Source organism: Giraffa tippelskirchi, chromosome 3 (genome assembly GCF_054371585.1).
Source record: "Giraffa tippelskirchi isolate mGirTip1 chromosome 3, T2T-mGirTip1v1.2.pri, whole genome shotgun sequence".
NCBI classification, from domain to species: Eukaryota; Metazoa; Chordata; class Mammalia; order Artiodactyla; family Giraffidae; genus Giraffa; species Giraffa tippelskirchi.
The window spans coordinates 167,425,917-167,441,037 of record NC_137277.1 but is presented as its reverse complement, the minus strand read 5'-3'; the positions used below and the strand labels follow the sequence as shown (position 1 = coordinate 167,441,037).

General features: G+C 41.0%; 1 long non-coding RNA gene across 1 annotated transcript in view; it reads right to left on the bottom strand.

Moving 5' to 3' along the window:
• LOC145541904 (uncharacterized) overlaps positions 1-15,121 on the bottom strand; it is a 103,570-nt gene that overhangs the window by 75,908 nt on the left and 12,541 nt on the right. The window lies entirely within an intron of this gene.

Sequence of the window (15,121 nt, the reverse complement as noted above, 5' to 3'; positions counted from 1 at the left end):
CTTTGCCAACAAAGATCCATCTAGTCAAGGCTATGGTTTTTCCAGTGGTCATGTATGGATGTAAGAGTTGGATGGTGAAGAAAGCTGAGTGCCGAAGAATTGATGCTTTTGAACTGTGGTGTTGGAGAAGACTCTTGAGAGTCCCTTGGACTGCAAGGAGATCCAACCAGTCCATCCTAAAAGAGATCAATCCTGGGTGTTCATTGGAAGGACTGATGTTGAAGCTGAAATTCCAATACTTTGGCCACCTGATGCAAAGAGTTGACTCACTGGAAAAGACCCTAATGCTGGGAAGGATTGGAGGCAGGAGGAGAAGGGGACGACAGATGATGAGATTGTTGGATGGCCTCACTGACACAATGGACATGGGTTTGGGTAAACTTCGGGAGTTGGTGATGGACAGGGAGGCCTGGCATGCTGCAATTCATGGGGTCGCAAAGAGTCGAATTCGACTGAGCGACTGAACAACAACTATATACAGAATTGATAAACAACAGAGAACTACTGTATAGCACAGGGAACAATACTCAATATCTTGTAATAACCTATAATGGAAAGGAATCTGAAAAAGAATACATATACACATATGTGTATGAATCACTCTACTGTATACCTAAAACTGACATGAAATTGTAAATCACCAATACTTCAATAAAAAATAAAGTAACCTAGGATACAAGTGGGAAAAGAAAGCAAGTTTTGAGTGAGGTGGGTGGGAGAAGTCCCACTGTCACGGATCTGATGTCAGTTGCCATACACCCATGGCTTGAGAGTTTAGAACATGAGTTATTTGTGCCAGGTATAGCTAGAGGCACAGACAGCACATGTAAGAGACTTCATTCAAAGCAGCAGGGTACCTGTCAGGGATATAAATATTGCAACACCATAGTTTCTTGATTTTTATGATTATTTTGAATTTTTCGTGGCTGTCTCTATCAAGTCGGAGTAGCAATGGCTTGTTAACACTATGTGAATATATGACAAGATAAGGAAGCTAAAATGAAATTTGTCATCCCACACAGATATAATGACACTTTCATACCAGAGTGAAGACTGTTTTTAAAAAACACACATGCCAATAGAGATGGAAGTCATTTTCTCTTTTATTTTTTCTACACCTCCTCTTACAAATGTTCTGGTTAATGTGACACAAAGAGAGTTATTCCCATTCCAAATTTATAAATTGAGGCTTGGAGGAGAAGTCTTTATAACCGGGAAGTGAATTCTCCTATTTTATGCTCCTGCTAAAGAAAGAATGATACCTTTTTCTGCCTCTCACATAAACATGTTTAAACATCGTTTAGTTGTGTTACGTGCTTTAAATGTTTGCTCTGGGAAGAAATTTTATTTTCTCTTCTAGGTATGCAATTTTTTAAATGTCTCCACTGTTGATACAGAAACATTCAATTAAAAAAAAAAAAGCTACCTTCCAGCTTTAGGTGAAAATCTCCTTGGAAAACATGGGCTGTGATGTGTGAAGTGCATTTCCAGCCTCCACTGGGACCAGAACCAGGTGCTGAGGGAAAGCTGAGGAGCCTAAAGCTGGGTCTCACCCAGCACAGGTGGAGTGGAGAAACCAGGAGATCAGTCTTCCCAAAATGGTACTTCCTCAAAGACATGGTGCATCTTAGTATGTGGAACCTGCCTCTCCACCACTGAGCACCATGTGATCAGGATCATTTCCAGAAAGATCACAGCCCTGTTACTTGATTGTGAACACAGCATCTAAAGAAGTGTCCTCAGTTGCTACCCTGACACTCATCTGGTCTCCCTCTTCACTCCAAACACAGTTCATCTTTGCTCGGGGGAAGCTTGGAGTCCCATCTGTCCTGACCCACTCCTGCTTGCCTTTTCTAATTCTGAGCCCCTGTACCCTTGATCCAACCTTCCAGGATCCTGCAAGTTTACATCCAGAGAAAGCACTTTCTTGTCTACCCATCTCCCTGTATTTTTAAATTAATTAATTAATTTGGGTATGCTGTGTCTTAGTAGCTGCATGAGGGATCTTTTAGTTCACTGATCAGGGATCGAACCCAGGCCCCTTGCATTGAGAGCATGGAGTCTTAGATGCTGGACCACACAGGTAGTCCCTCCCCAACTTTTTTCCAAGTTTATTGAGGTATACTGCTACTGCTAAGTCACATCAGTCATGTCCGACTCTGTGTGACCCCATAGGAGGCAGCCCACCAGGCTCCCCCGTCCCTGGGATTCTCCAGGCAAGAATACTGGAGTGAGTTGCCATTTCCTTCTCCAAAGCATGAAAGTGAAAAGTTAAAGTGAAGTCTCTTAGTCGTGTCTGACTCCTAGCGACCCCATGGACTGCAGCCTACCAGGCTCCTCCGTCCATGGGATTTTCCAGGCAAGAGTACTGGAGTGGGTTGCCATTGCCTTCTCTGTATTGAGGTAAAGCTGGTAAACAAAAAATGCACATAAATAATGTATGCCATCTGGTGAGTTTGGACATACGTATATTCTTACACACAATCCAGGTAACAAACATAGCCATTAAACTCCAAAAGTTTCTCTGTGTCTCTCTGCTTTGTTTTTGTGGTGAGAAAAACTTAACTGTTGACATGAGATCTGCCCTTTTAGCAAACTTTTGAGCACACGGTGCCTTACTGTTGACAACAGGCACTGTGTTGTACAGAAGTTCTCCAGAACTGACTCCTCTTGTACAACTGTAACTTTTTACCCATTGAACAGCACTCCTCATATTTCCTCCCACTATGCCCTGATAACCACCATTCTGTTGTTGGTTTCTATCTCTATGACTATTTCAGATGTCCCTATAAGAATGATGCAGTGTTTGTCCTTCTGTGACTAGTGTCTTCCAGGTCCATCCACATCACAAGTATCTACTCTCTGGTTTTAAAGTGGGGTGAACATCAGCAGTGGCTCCTAGCATCCATTAGATGGACAAACCAACCTCTCACTCACTTTGATCTCATGTGGTATAGCGTTAGGGGCCAAAAATTTCCCCTCCTACCAGGCATGAGAACAAGAAGGAACTAAACTGGTGAGAGGAAAAGAGAAACCATATTGCCACTTTAGGCATTAACTTTTATTTCAATAGCCATGAGTTTGGGCTATTATATTTAGAATTTAAAGTAGCCATAAATTAATGTATTTGAACATTCTTGGGATCTTGGTTTCATAGAAAGATTCTTCTGTGAATGCTTCATTTTTGTTCTCTGACATCTGCTTTTTCACCAGAAAACTACATCTATTCCCTTGCTCATAAAGCAGGAGCAAATATGATTAAAAAGAGGCTAAGTCATCTGTTACTACCTCTAGATGGTAAAGAATCTGCCTGCAATGCGAGAGACCTGTGTTCGATACCTGGGTGGGGAAGATCCCCTGGAGAAGGGAATGGATACCCACTACAGTATTCTTGTCTGGAGAATCCCATGGACAGAGAAGCCTGGCTAGCTATAGTCTATGGAATCTCAAAGAGTTGGGCATTATTGAGAGACTTTTACTTCTGCCCTTTGGAACTTGGAGAAGGTCATAGAGGCTGGAGTATTGCCTGTAAGGAATGGCAGACAAAAATGTGCTCTGTGTCCAGGAGCCCCACAGGGCCCCGCTTGGCATCACTGGGTCGGAAAGATCCTCTGGGGAAAGCAATGGCACCCCACTCCAGTATTCTTGCCTGGAAGATCTCACGGGCAGAGGAGCCTGGTGGGCTACACATGGGGTTGCAAAGAGTTGGACACGATTTAGCAAGTAAACAACAGCTGCTGCTGCTGCTGCTAAGTCGCTTCAGTCATGTCCGACTCTGTGCGACCCCATAGACGGCAGCCCACCAGGCTCTGCCATCCCTGGGATTTTCCAGGCAAGAACACTGGAGTGGGTTGCCATTTCCTTCTCCAATGCATGAAAGTGAAAAGTGAAAGTGAAGTCGCTCAGTCGTGACCGACTCCTAGCGACCCCATGGACTGCAGCCTACCAGGCTCCTCCGTCCATGGGATTTCCCAGGTAAGAGTACTGGAGTGGGGTGCCATTGCCTTCTCCAAACAACAGCAATCATATATTAATATGATTTGCAGAATAGGAGTTAGAATTCAGAATCCTTGAGGTGCACAAGGCTTTATATCCCTAATTTCAGGAAGAATCCTTTTGAGTATAGCTAAATTTTACACAGATTCTTACGGCCATCTATTATATTTTGTGAACAAGTCAGGAATATAAGGAAAAGTATTGGATTCACTTAACAAATTAAACTAATTGATGTAAATAGCAATTAATGCCCTGTATTCTGTCTTGTGTTTCCACGAAGAATAAGGAGATTCAGCTGCACATTGTCATAACTACAATTCAAAGAGCAAATATGATCCTTCTCTGGAACACCTGACTTTGGGCAAGATGGATACCAGCGCCTTCACCTGGGGAGTGCTACAGAAGCAGCTCTGGTAGAACAAGGATCTCTGAGTGTGGTTTGTTGGTCTCTGCGGATGCAGAAGTCCATCATAATGGTCTGCAGGCAGTGTGATGGCTTCAGAGGAAATGCCAAGAAATGATTTATTCACACACATTGCTGAATTTGAAAGGTACGGTTAATGATTATATTCTGAAAGACTCAGCTTATTCTATCAGGACTGCAGTGGCCTTTTTCTCCCCGCTGGTTCATTCAATAAACAGGGCATGGTTTATCTTGTCTAACTCATTCTCAACTCATTTACATATATTTGTTTACATTTGTTAGATTTTCACGATTCATTCTTCCTTTTCTAAGGTGTTATATTCTTGATTCACAGAAATGGATCAGTGGCTCAAAAGTTGTTAACTGAAGCATGAAAGTAGTGATGAAAATAGTGAAGCAAATACTACAACTTTGAATAACATCGTAAATACAAATAGTGAACAGGGCTTAGATGAGAATATAGAATGTGATGCTGCATGTGCTGAGATAACTGAATTTCTAAACATGATGAATTTTCATGAGCTGTAAAGGCAAAGTGCAAATAAGGACACGGGATGTCTGAAAATCTGGTTTTGTTGGATTGACCTTCCATTTTCCTTTGAGATGTCAGCACTTGTTTGCTGATATAAAACTTTGTCAAATAGTGGCAGGGGGCCATCAGCTTTTCAAATCATGCTGAAGTATGATCAACACACTAGAAGTTTTATCAATATTTTTTTCAGAACAACCATTAAATCATGCTTTCCACTATCCAATGGACAAATTTTATTTCTGAAGGCTAAGAAAAAGACACTAAGAATTTCTCTCCTTGTTGGCAAAAAGAAAGTAAAAGAAACAAAAGCATAGCACTGTTCCAGTTACAATATGGTTGAGAAGCTTATAAAATTTAATGACAAATATTATGCTTGGATAAAAAGTAGTATGAGCTCCTGAAAATCCCTTTATCAAAGGATACTATTGGATGTCATATAATATCAGTGGCATGGCAGCAGATATTGTGCTTTACAGTAACTGAGACCATTGATGTCAGAGTGTGTGAACCAGCTCTTGCCAAGTAGGAAGAGATATTAGAGAAAATAGAGCAAATATTTACTGAGAGCTTCCTTTGCGCTATGTGCCTTAGGTGTTCTATTTCATTTTATCAGCCTCAAAATACTATGGTTGTTGGTTATGCGTGCTCAGTTGTGTCCGATGCTGTGCGACTACATGGACTGTAGCCCGCCAGGTTCCTCTGCCTATGGGATTTTTCAGGCAAGGATACTGGAGTGAGTTGCCATTTCCTTCTCCAGGAGATCTTCCCAACCCAGGGACTGAACTCGAGTCTCTGGCATCTCCTGTACTGGCAGGCAGATTCTTAACCAGCTGTGCCACCTGAGTGCTAATTCACTTCAGTCATGTCCAACTCTTTGTGACCCTCTGGACTGTAGCCCTCCAGGCTCTTCTGTCCATGGGATTCTCCAGGCAAGAATACTGACGTGGTTGCTATATTCTCTCTCCTTGAGAGCTCAGAAAATCATAACTTGGACAAGATTAGAGGTACAGTCCAGGAGCTTGACCACCAGGGGGTCAATTCCAGAGCCTAACTAGTCGCAGTCCACTACTTATGGGGCAGGAAACTCGATGTTTTGTTTCATTCAGCACCGAAAAATATGTCAAAGGAATACAATTATATATCTTATCAAAAATGCTCTGGACCCAGTATTGATAAAAAGAAACACAGAAAAAAAACATAGTTCCCAAGTATACGTTTCCACTTTGGAGAACACAGGAAGCAGTCTTGGGGAGGGTGGGGACATTATCATTCACTATGTCTATGAAGGAGTGTTGTGGGAATTGGCATCTGTGACACAGAAGGGAAGGAAGTGGGGTCAGGCAGAGGCAGAAGGTAATAGTGTTATTGATGACTTCAGCTGACTTTCTGGAATGTTCTGGAGAACCAGAGGTGGCTCTTGTGTGTGCTGTGTGCTTGATCGTTTCAGTCATATCCATGACAGAAGGGGCCAAGTTTTTATAACCATGTAGATCAGACGTTGGATATAGGCTGCCCTTGGAAGGAGTCATTACCTTTACATCGAGGCAGAGGGCTGACAGATAAGGGTCCTCTGCTATTGGTGGTCCCAGCAGGTGGATGAATAAGTCCCTTATTCTCAAAGTGGCCTCTTCTTAGAGCAAATACTACTGAACTCTGAGCAGAAATGGGCAGTCATATCAATCCTGATTGTTGAGAAAAAGAAGCACAAACTTTAAAAAATGTACAGATGATACCACCCTCATGGCAGAAAGTGAAGAAGAACTAAAGAGCCTCTTGATGAAAGTGAAAGAGGAGAGTGAAAAAGTTGACTTAAAGCTCAATGTTCAGAAAACTAAGATCATGGCATCTGGTCCCATCACTTCATGGGAAATAGATGTGGAAACAGTGTCAGACTTTGTTTTGGGGGGCTCCAAAATCAGGTGGTGATTGAAGCCATGAAATTAAAGGATGCTTACTCGTTGGAAGGAAGGTTATGACCAACCTAGATAGCATATTTAAAAGCAGAGACAACACTTTGCCAACAAAGGTCCGTCTAGTCAAGGCTATGGTTTTTCCAGTAGTCATGTATGGATGTGAGAGTTGGACAGTGAAGAAAGCTGAGTGCTGCAGAATTGATGCTTTTGAACTGTGGTGTTGGAGAAGATTCTTGAGAGTCCCTTGGACTGCAAGAAGATCCAACCAGTTCATCCTAAAGGAGATCAGTCCTGGGTGTTCATTGGAAGGACTGATGTTGAAGCTGAAACTCCAATACTTTGGCCACCTCATGCGAAGAGTTGACTCATTGGGAAAGACCCTAATACTGGGAAGGATTAGGGGCAGGAGGAGAAGGGGACAACAGAGGATGAGATGGTTGGATGGCATCACCGACTTGATGGACATGGGTTTGGGTAAACTCCGGGAGTTGGTGATGGACAGGGAGGCCTGGAGTGCTGCAATTCATGGGGTCGCAAAGAGTCGGACACAACTGAGTGACTGAACTGAACTGAACTGAACTGAATGCTAATCAAACCAGTTATGATTCTAATTCATGTTCTATGAGTGTATAAATTGTATCTCAGTCATATTTAATATCTAGGATAGACCAGTCTTCAGGTCTGGCATACCATTCATTTAAGTTGTATTATAAATATCAAAATTTCTCCAAATGCCAGCATTATAGTGTAAAGGCCTTAATCACTAATAGTTTGTCTGTTTTCTAAATTTTTTTTTTTAATTCAGTGCCCAAACACCCAATTTGGGATTCTGGAAACACACACACACACAATCTATATATGCAAGAACAGGGAATTGGAAAGACAACAAAGAGTGGATTCAAAATCCACTTGTCATTATTTTCCAAGTTGAAATATTTAAGCTTTCATCTTTGGATAATAATAAGCTTTGGTGCAAAGTAGACTGTGGCAAAAAATCAAAATCAAAAAGTCTGTAGCTTTTGGATCTAAGTTTCATCTGAATATGTGGAACTGTTTGACATTTTAAACGGCCCCTAACTGTGAATGAGGGTTGTTTAACCTGATGAAAATAAAGTGTAAGGTGAGAGGCTGACAGAATGGAAAAGCAGCTCAAGATCTCTAACATTAACCAGAAAGTCCACACATTCGAAAAAGAATTGTAGGAGTGTTGTTCATCCGCAATGTGAGTGTTGTTCATTAGCTGATGTGAAATATTGTTTTTACTCTTAATTTTGAAAAGTTATCTTTTTAATTAATTTCCTAATTGTGAAAAACATTTTAGAAACGTGTATAGAATGAGTGGCTTGCCTATGTGCCAAATGTCGATTGAGGGATCTATAGTTACAAAGGCAGGGTAAGAGAAAGACCAGATATTAGGTTCTAATTCTGACTCTGCTACAGTAGAGCTGTGTGACTTGGGCTGATCATTTACCTCTCTGGACCTATGTACTTTCAACCTTAAAGTAAAGAGGTTTGTCAAGCTGCTGGTTCAGAGAATCCCAAAGGGAATGAAGATTTTAATCACAGCAGGATTTCAACCATTCGTCCCCCTCCACCGACAATATTTACTGAACTCCTGACATATAAAGGATTCTTAGGAATTTAAATAAATAAAACATCTTCTCTTCTTTCATAGAGATGAGTTATTGACAGAGATACATTCAGAAAAGACAAGTGATAAGACACCGGGCAATAAAACAGATACACGTATTATTAGAAAACAAAAAGTTTTAAGCTTTAGTCTTTTAGTCCTGTTGTTGCCACCCCCCAACCCCCGAAAAAAAGGCCATATGAAGTAAGAAATGTGTTACCAAAAGTACACAGGATGGAGGAATTCAAAAAGTCAGGTAGGAAGACAAAGTGATGCTAAAAGGATTAGGAAATGGAGGAAGTATTTAAGATTCAATGAACCAGTAGCTCTAGAGGCATGTGTGGGAAGGGGAAATATGTAGATAGGAAAGAGGGACACTGATGTAAGCTTTTATTTATGGATGGATGAACAACAGAATACTACTGTATAGGCCAGAGAACTCTATTCAATATCCTATGATAAACCATAATGGAAGAGAATATAAAAATAATGTGTATATATGTATAACTGAAATCGCTTTGCTGTACAGCACTAATTAACACAACACTATAAATCAACTATACCTCAATAAAAAATTTCAGACCAAAAACTTATAAAAATAAAAGAGTCTATCAGTTTAAAAAATAATAAAGGGGTCTGTTTACATCAGAGTTTTCCAGCTTCAGCATTATTCCACATTTAGGCCTAGATAATTTGTGTTCGGGGAGAGAGCTTTCTTGTGCATTGTAAGATATTTGGTAACATCCTCAGCCTCTGCCTACTAGAAACCAGGAGCACCCATTCCTTCCTCCCTCGCATTATGAGGACCATACCTGTATTTTTTGTTGTAAGTTGTTAAGTCATGTTCGACTCTTTTGCGACCCCATGGACTGTAGCCTGCCAGGCTGCTGTGTCTATGGGATTCTCCAGGGAAGAATACTAGGGTGATTTGCTATTTCCTTCTCCAGGTGATCTTCCTGACCCAGGGATTGAACCCATGTCCCCTGCATTGGTGGATAGACTTTGTTACCCCTGCCTCTTAAGAAACCTGTATGCAGGTCAGGAAGCAACAGTTAGAACTGGACATGGAAGAACAGACTGGTTCCAAACAGGAAAAGGAGTATGTCTAGGCTGTATATTGTCACCCTGCTTATTCAACTTATATGCAGAGTATATCATGAGAAACGCTGGGCTGGAGGAAACACAAGCTGGAATCAAGATTGGTGAGAGAAATATCAATAACCTCAGATATGCAGATGACACCACCCTTATGGCAGAAAGTGAAGAAGAACTAAAGAGCCTCTTGATGAAACTTAAAGAGGGGAGTGAAAAGTTGGCTTAAAGCTCAACATTCAGAAAACTAAGATCATGGCATCAGTCCCATCACTTGATGGCAAATAGATGGAGAAATAGTGGAAACAGTGGCTGACTTTATTTTTCTAGGCTCCAAAATCACTGCTGATGGTGATTGCAGCCATGAAATTAAAAGATGCTTACTCCTTGGAAGGAAAGTTATGACCAACCTAGACAGCATATTAAAAAGCAGAGACATTACTTTGCCAACAAAAGTCCGTCTAGTCAAGGCTATGGTTTTTCCAGTGGTCATGTATGGATGTGAGAGCTGGACTGTAAAGGAAGCCGAGTGCCGAAGAATTGATGCTTTTGAATTGTGGTGTTGGAGAAGACTCTTGAGAGTCCCTTGGACTGCAAGGAGATCCAACTAGTTTATCCTAAAGGAGATCAGTCCTGGATGTTCATTGGAAGGACTGATGTTGAAGCTGAAACTCCAATACTTTGGCCACCTCATGCGAAGAGTTGACTCATTTGAAAAGACCTTGATGCTGGAAAAGATTGAGGACAGGAGGAGAAGGGAACGACAGAAGATAAGATGGTTGGATGGCATCACTGACTCGATGGACATGGGTTTGGGTGGACTTGGGAGTTGGTGATGGATACCCAGCTGTGGATGTGACTGGTGATAGAAGCAAAGTCCGATGCTGTAAAGAACAATATTGCATAGGAACCTGGAATGTTAGGTCCATGAATCAAGGCAAATTAGAAGTGGTCAAACAGGAGATGGCAAGAGTGAACGTTGACATTCTAGGAATCAGCAAACTAAGATGGACTGGAATGGGTGGATTTAACTCAGATGACCATTATATCTACTTCTGTGGGCAAGAATCTCTTAGAAGAAATGGAGTAGCCACCATGGTCAAAAAAAGAGTCCAAAAGGCAGTACTTGGATGCAATCTCAAAAATGATAGAATGATCTCTGTTCGTTTCCAAGGCAAACCATTCAATATCACAGTAATCCAAGTCTATGCCTTGACCAGTAATGCCGAAGAAGCTGAAGTTGAATGGTTCTATGAAGACCTACAAGACCTTCTAGAACTAACACCCAAAAAAGATGTCCTTTTCATTACAGGAGACTGGAATGCAAAAGTAGAAAGACAAGGAACACTTGGCGTAACAGGCAAATTTGGCGTTGGAGTACAGAATGAAGCAGAGCAAAGGCTAATAGAGTTTTGCCAAGAGAACACACTGGTCATAGCAAACACCCTCTTCCAACAACACAAGAGAAGACTCTACACGTGGATATCACCAGATGGACAACACCAAAATCAGATTGATTATATTCTTTGCAGCCAAAGATGGAGAAGCTCTATACAGTCAGCAAAAACAAGACTGGGAGGAGACTGTAGCTCAGATCATGAACTGCTTATTGCCAAATTCAGACTTAAATTGAAGAAAGTAGGGAAAACCACTAGACCATTCAGGTATGACCTAGATCAAATCCCTTATGAGTATATAGTGGAAGTGACAAATAGATTTAAGGGACTAGATCTGATAGACACAGTGCCTGATGAACTATGGACAGAGGTTCATGACATTGTACAGGAGACAGGGATCAAGACCCTCCCCATGGAAAAGAAATGCAAAAAAGCAAAATGGCTGTCTGAGGAGGCCTTACACATAGCTGGGAAGAGAAGAGAAGCAAAAAGCAAAGGAGAAAAGGAAAGATATTCCCATCTGAATTCAGAATTCCAAAGAATAGCAAGGAGAGATAAGAAAGCCTTCCTCAGCGATCAATGCAAAGAAATAGAGGACAACAACAGATTGGGAAAGACTAGAGATGTCTTCAAGAAAATTAGAGATACCAAAGGAACATTTCATGCAAAGATAGTCTCGATAAAGGGCAGAAATGGTATGGACCTCACAGAAACAGAAGATATTAAGAAGAGATGGCAAGAATAAACAGAAGAACTGTACAAAAAAGATCTTCACAACCCAGATAATCACGATGGTGTGATCACTCACCTAGAGCCAGACATCCTGGAATGTGAAGTCAAGTGGGCCTTAGAAAGCATCACTATGAACAAAGCTAGTGGAAGTGATGGAATTCCAGTTGAGCTATTTCAAATCCTGAAAGATGATGCTGTGAAAGTGCTGCACTCGATATGCCAGCAAATCTGGAAAACTCAGCAGTGGCCACAGGACTGGAAAAGGTCAGTTTTCATTCCAATCCTAAAGAAAGCCAATGCCAAAGAATGCTCAAACTACCACACAATTTCACTCATCTCACATGCTAGTAAAGTAATGCTTAAAATTCTCCAAGCCAGGCTTCAGCAATATGTGAACCACGAACTTCCAGATGTTCAAGCTGGTTTTAGAAAAGGCAGAGGAACCAGAGATCAAATTGCCAATATCCGCTGGATCATTGAAAAAACAAGAGAGTTCCAGAAAAACATCTATTTTTGTTTTATTGACTATGCCAAAGCCTTTGACTGTGTGGATCACAATAAACTGTGGAAAATTCTGAAAGAGATGGGAATACCAGACCATCTGACCTGTCTCTTGAGAAACCTGTATGCAGGTCAGGAAGCAACAGTTAGAACTGGACATGGAACAACAGACTGGTCCAAATAGGAAAAGGAGTACGTCAAGGCTGTATATTGTCATCCTGCTTATTTAACTTCTATGCAGAGTACATCATGAGAACCGCTGGGCTGGAAGGAACACAAGCTGCAATCAAGATTACCAGGAGAAATATCAATAACCTCAGATATGCAATGACACCACCCTTATGGCAGAAAGTGAAGAAGAACTAAAGAGCCTCTTGATGAAAGTGAAAGAGGAGAGTGGAAAAGCCGGCTGAAAGCTCAACGTTCAGAAAACTAAGATCATAGCATCTGTTCCCATCACTTCATGGGAAATAGATGGGGAAACAGTGGAAACAGTGTCAGACTTTATTTTTTGAGGCTCCAAAATCACTGCAGATGGTGACTGCAGCCATGAAATTAAAAGACGCTTACTCCTTGGAAGGAAGGTTATGGCCAACCTAGATAGCATATTGAAAAGCAGAGACATTACTTTGCCAACAAAAGTCTGTCTAGTCATGGCTATGGTTTTTCCAGTGGTCATGTATGGATGTGAGAGTTGGACGGTGAAGAAAGCTGAGAGCCACAGAATTGATGCTTTTGAACTATGGTGTTGGGGAAGACTCTTGAGAGTCCCTTGGACTGCAAGGAGATCCAATCAATCCATCCTAAAGGAGATCAGTCCTGGGTGTTCATTGGAAGGACTGATGTTGAAGCTGAAACTCCAATACTTTGGCCACCTCATGCGAAGAGTTGACTCATTGGGAAAGACCCTAATGCTGGGTAGGATTGTGGGCAGGAGGAGACGGGGACGACAGAGGATGAGATGGTTGGATGGCATCACTGACTCGGTGGACATGGGTTTGGGTAGACTCCGGGAGTTGGTGATGGACAGAGAGGCCTGGCGTGCTGCAATTCATGAGGTCGCAAAGAGTTGGACACAGCTGAGTGAACTGAACTGATGGACGGGGAGGACTGGTGTGCCGTGGTTCATGGGGTCGCAAAGAGTCAGACACGACTGAGCAACTCAACTGAACAGAAAGCCACCAGGGAAGCCTACACATATATTTAGGAAGTGTCAAATATTCCCTGGGAACAATATGGCCCCCAGTTAAGAATCACAGGTTTAAATATTTTTCAAGGCCAAATCATCTTGGAATTTCTGTGAATTTTGTGAACTCTCTCTGACATGTGCGGCTTGTGACTTTAAGAACCAGGGACTGATGATTTGGGAAATTATCAATTTCTCCATACGGTAGATGAAACTAAAAGTAAGAAATTGCTTCCAAAAGCATGGCTCGAGAAAAAGCCAAGGATGTGGCTATACAACGTTTCACTGAAACTTTTTACTGAAACTCTGAAAGAGCCAAAGTTCATAGTACTCAGGAGCAGGAGATTGAGGTCATAGATCTCCATCAAATGAGAGGGTCCTAGGAAGCTTAAGGACATTGTCTCTCAGCCATCTCAGTAGAAACTAAAAATAGAGAAGAGATTATCCACAGATGATCTGTGGAAGGACCTTTCATCTAATGGAGTGAACATCCATGAAATTCATACCCACAAGTCTCTTGAGAATTTTGTATCAACAGAAACACAGCCAGGTTGGACTGAAAGGCACAGGGAAATTTCAAAGTTTCTCAGACCCAACTATCTCCTGATCGGAGGCAGATTGATAAAACTCAGTTTAAGTTGCATGAAAGAAGGAAGGAAGGGTGTAAGGGCAAAACCAAGGTACAGAGGGTGAAGCCCAAGGCACAGGGGTTAGAACTGAGAGTCACAGAAATTGGGCAGCTAAAAAAGTTGGATGGACTGAATTTCAAAACTGCTTTGTACTAGTGATTACTTTTTATTTTCCATTGACCCCTTTTTAAATCTCTATCTGTAAGTATTATCCTATTCCTGCCCTACCTTTATATGTTAGGTGTGAATAACTCATTTTTTAAAATTCTGTAGGTTCACAGAAGAAGATTAATTGAGGTCAAGACCTTTAACTGCACTTGATGTAGATGATTGAGATGATGAGATTTAGGACTTTGAGTTGATGAGCTTTAGATGAGATTTTTTTCAGACTCTGAGTGATGCTATTATCAGATGAGACCCTTGGAAACCTTGAGAGGCTGTAAATATATTTTGCATTTAGAAGCTATGTGAATCTTTGGCAACTGGAGCATGCATTATAGTAGGCAGAATTTTTAAAATGCTACCCACCTTCCCCAAATATGTCCTACCCTAATTCATTACTTTAGAAGTTAGATGAGGAGGAAATTGGATGCATAAAAATTGGAAAGAAAGAGGCAAACTTTTGAAAATGAGTTATGTGGAGAATGCAAGAGAATAATAGGAAAACTATTACAAACAAAAGAATGTAATAGAAAAGCAGGATACGGAATTAGTACATAGAAATCAATATAGTTTTGTATATATAAAAGTTGGATGATATAATAGAAGACCCAAATGAAAATTGCAACAAAGAAAATGGGATACCTAGTCATAAAAATTTACAAGATTTTCAAAAGTTAAATGAGAAAAACCTAAAATATTCCTGAAAGACCCCAAATAGATTTGAGCAAGTGGAAAAGCTTGTAATGCTCTTAGATAAAAAGAGTCAGTATCATAAATATTAATCATTCTTTATTTGTTTTGTAAATTTAATACAATCCCAATAAAAACAGTAAGGCATTATTAAATGATGCTATCCAAGTTGATTTTAAACTTTACATGGAAAATAAATAAGCAAAGATAGTGGCAGAAGAACCTTTCAAAGTAAGG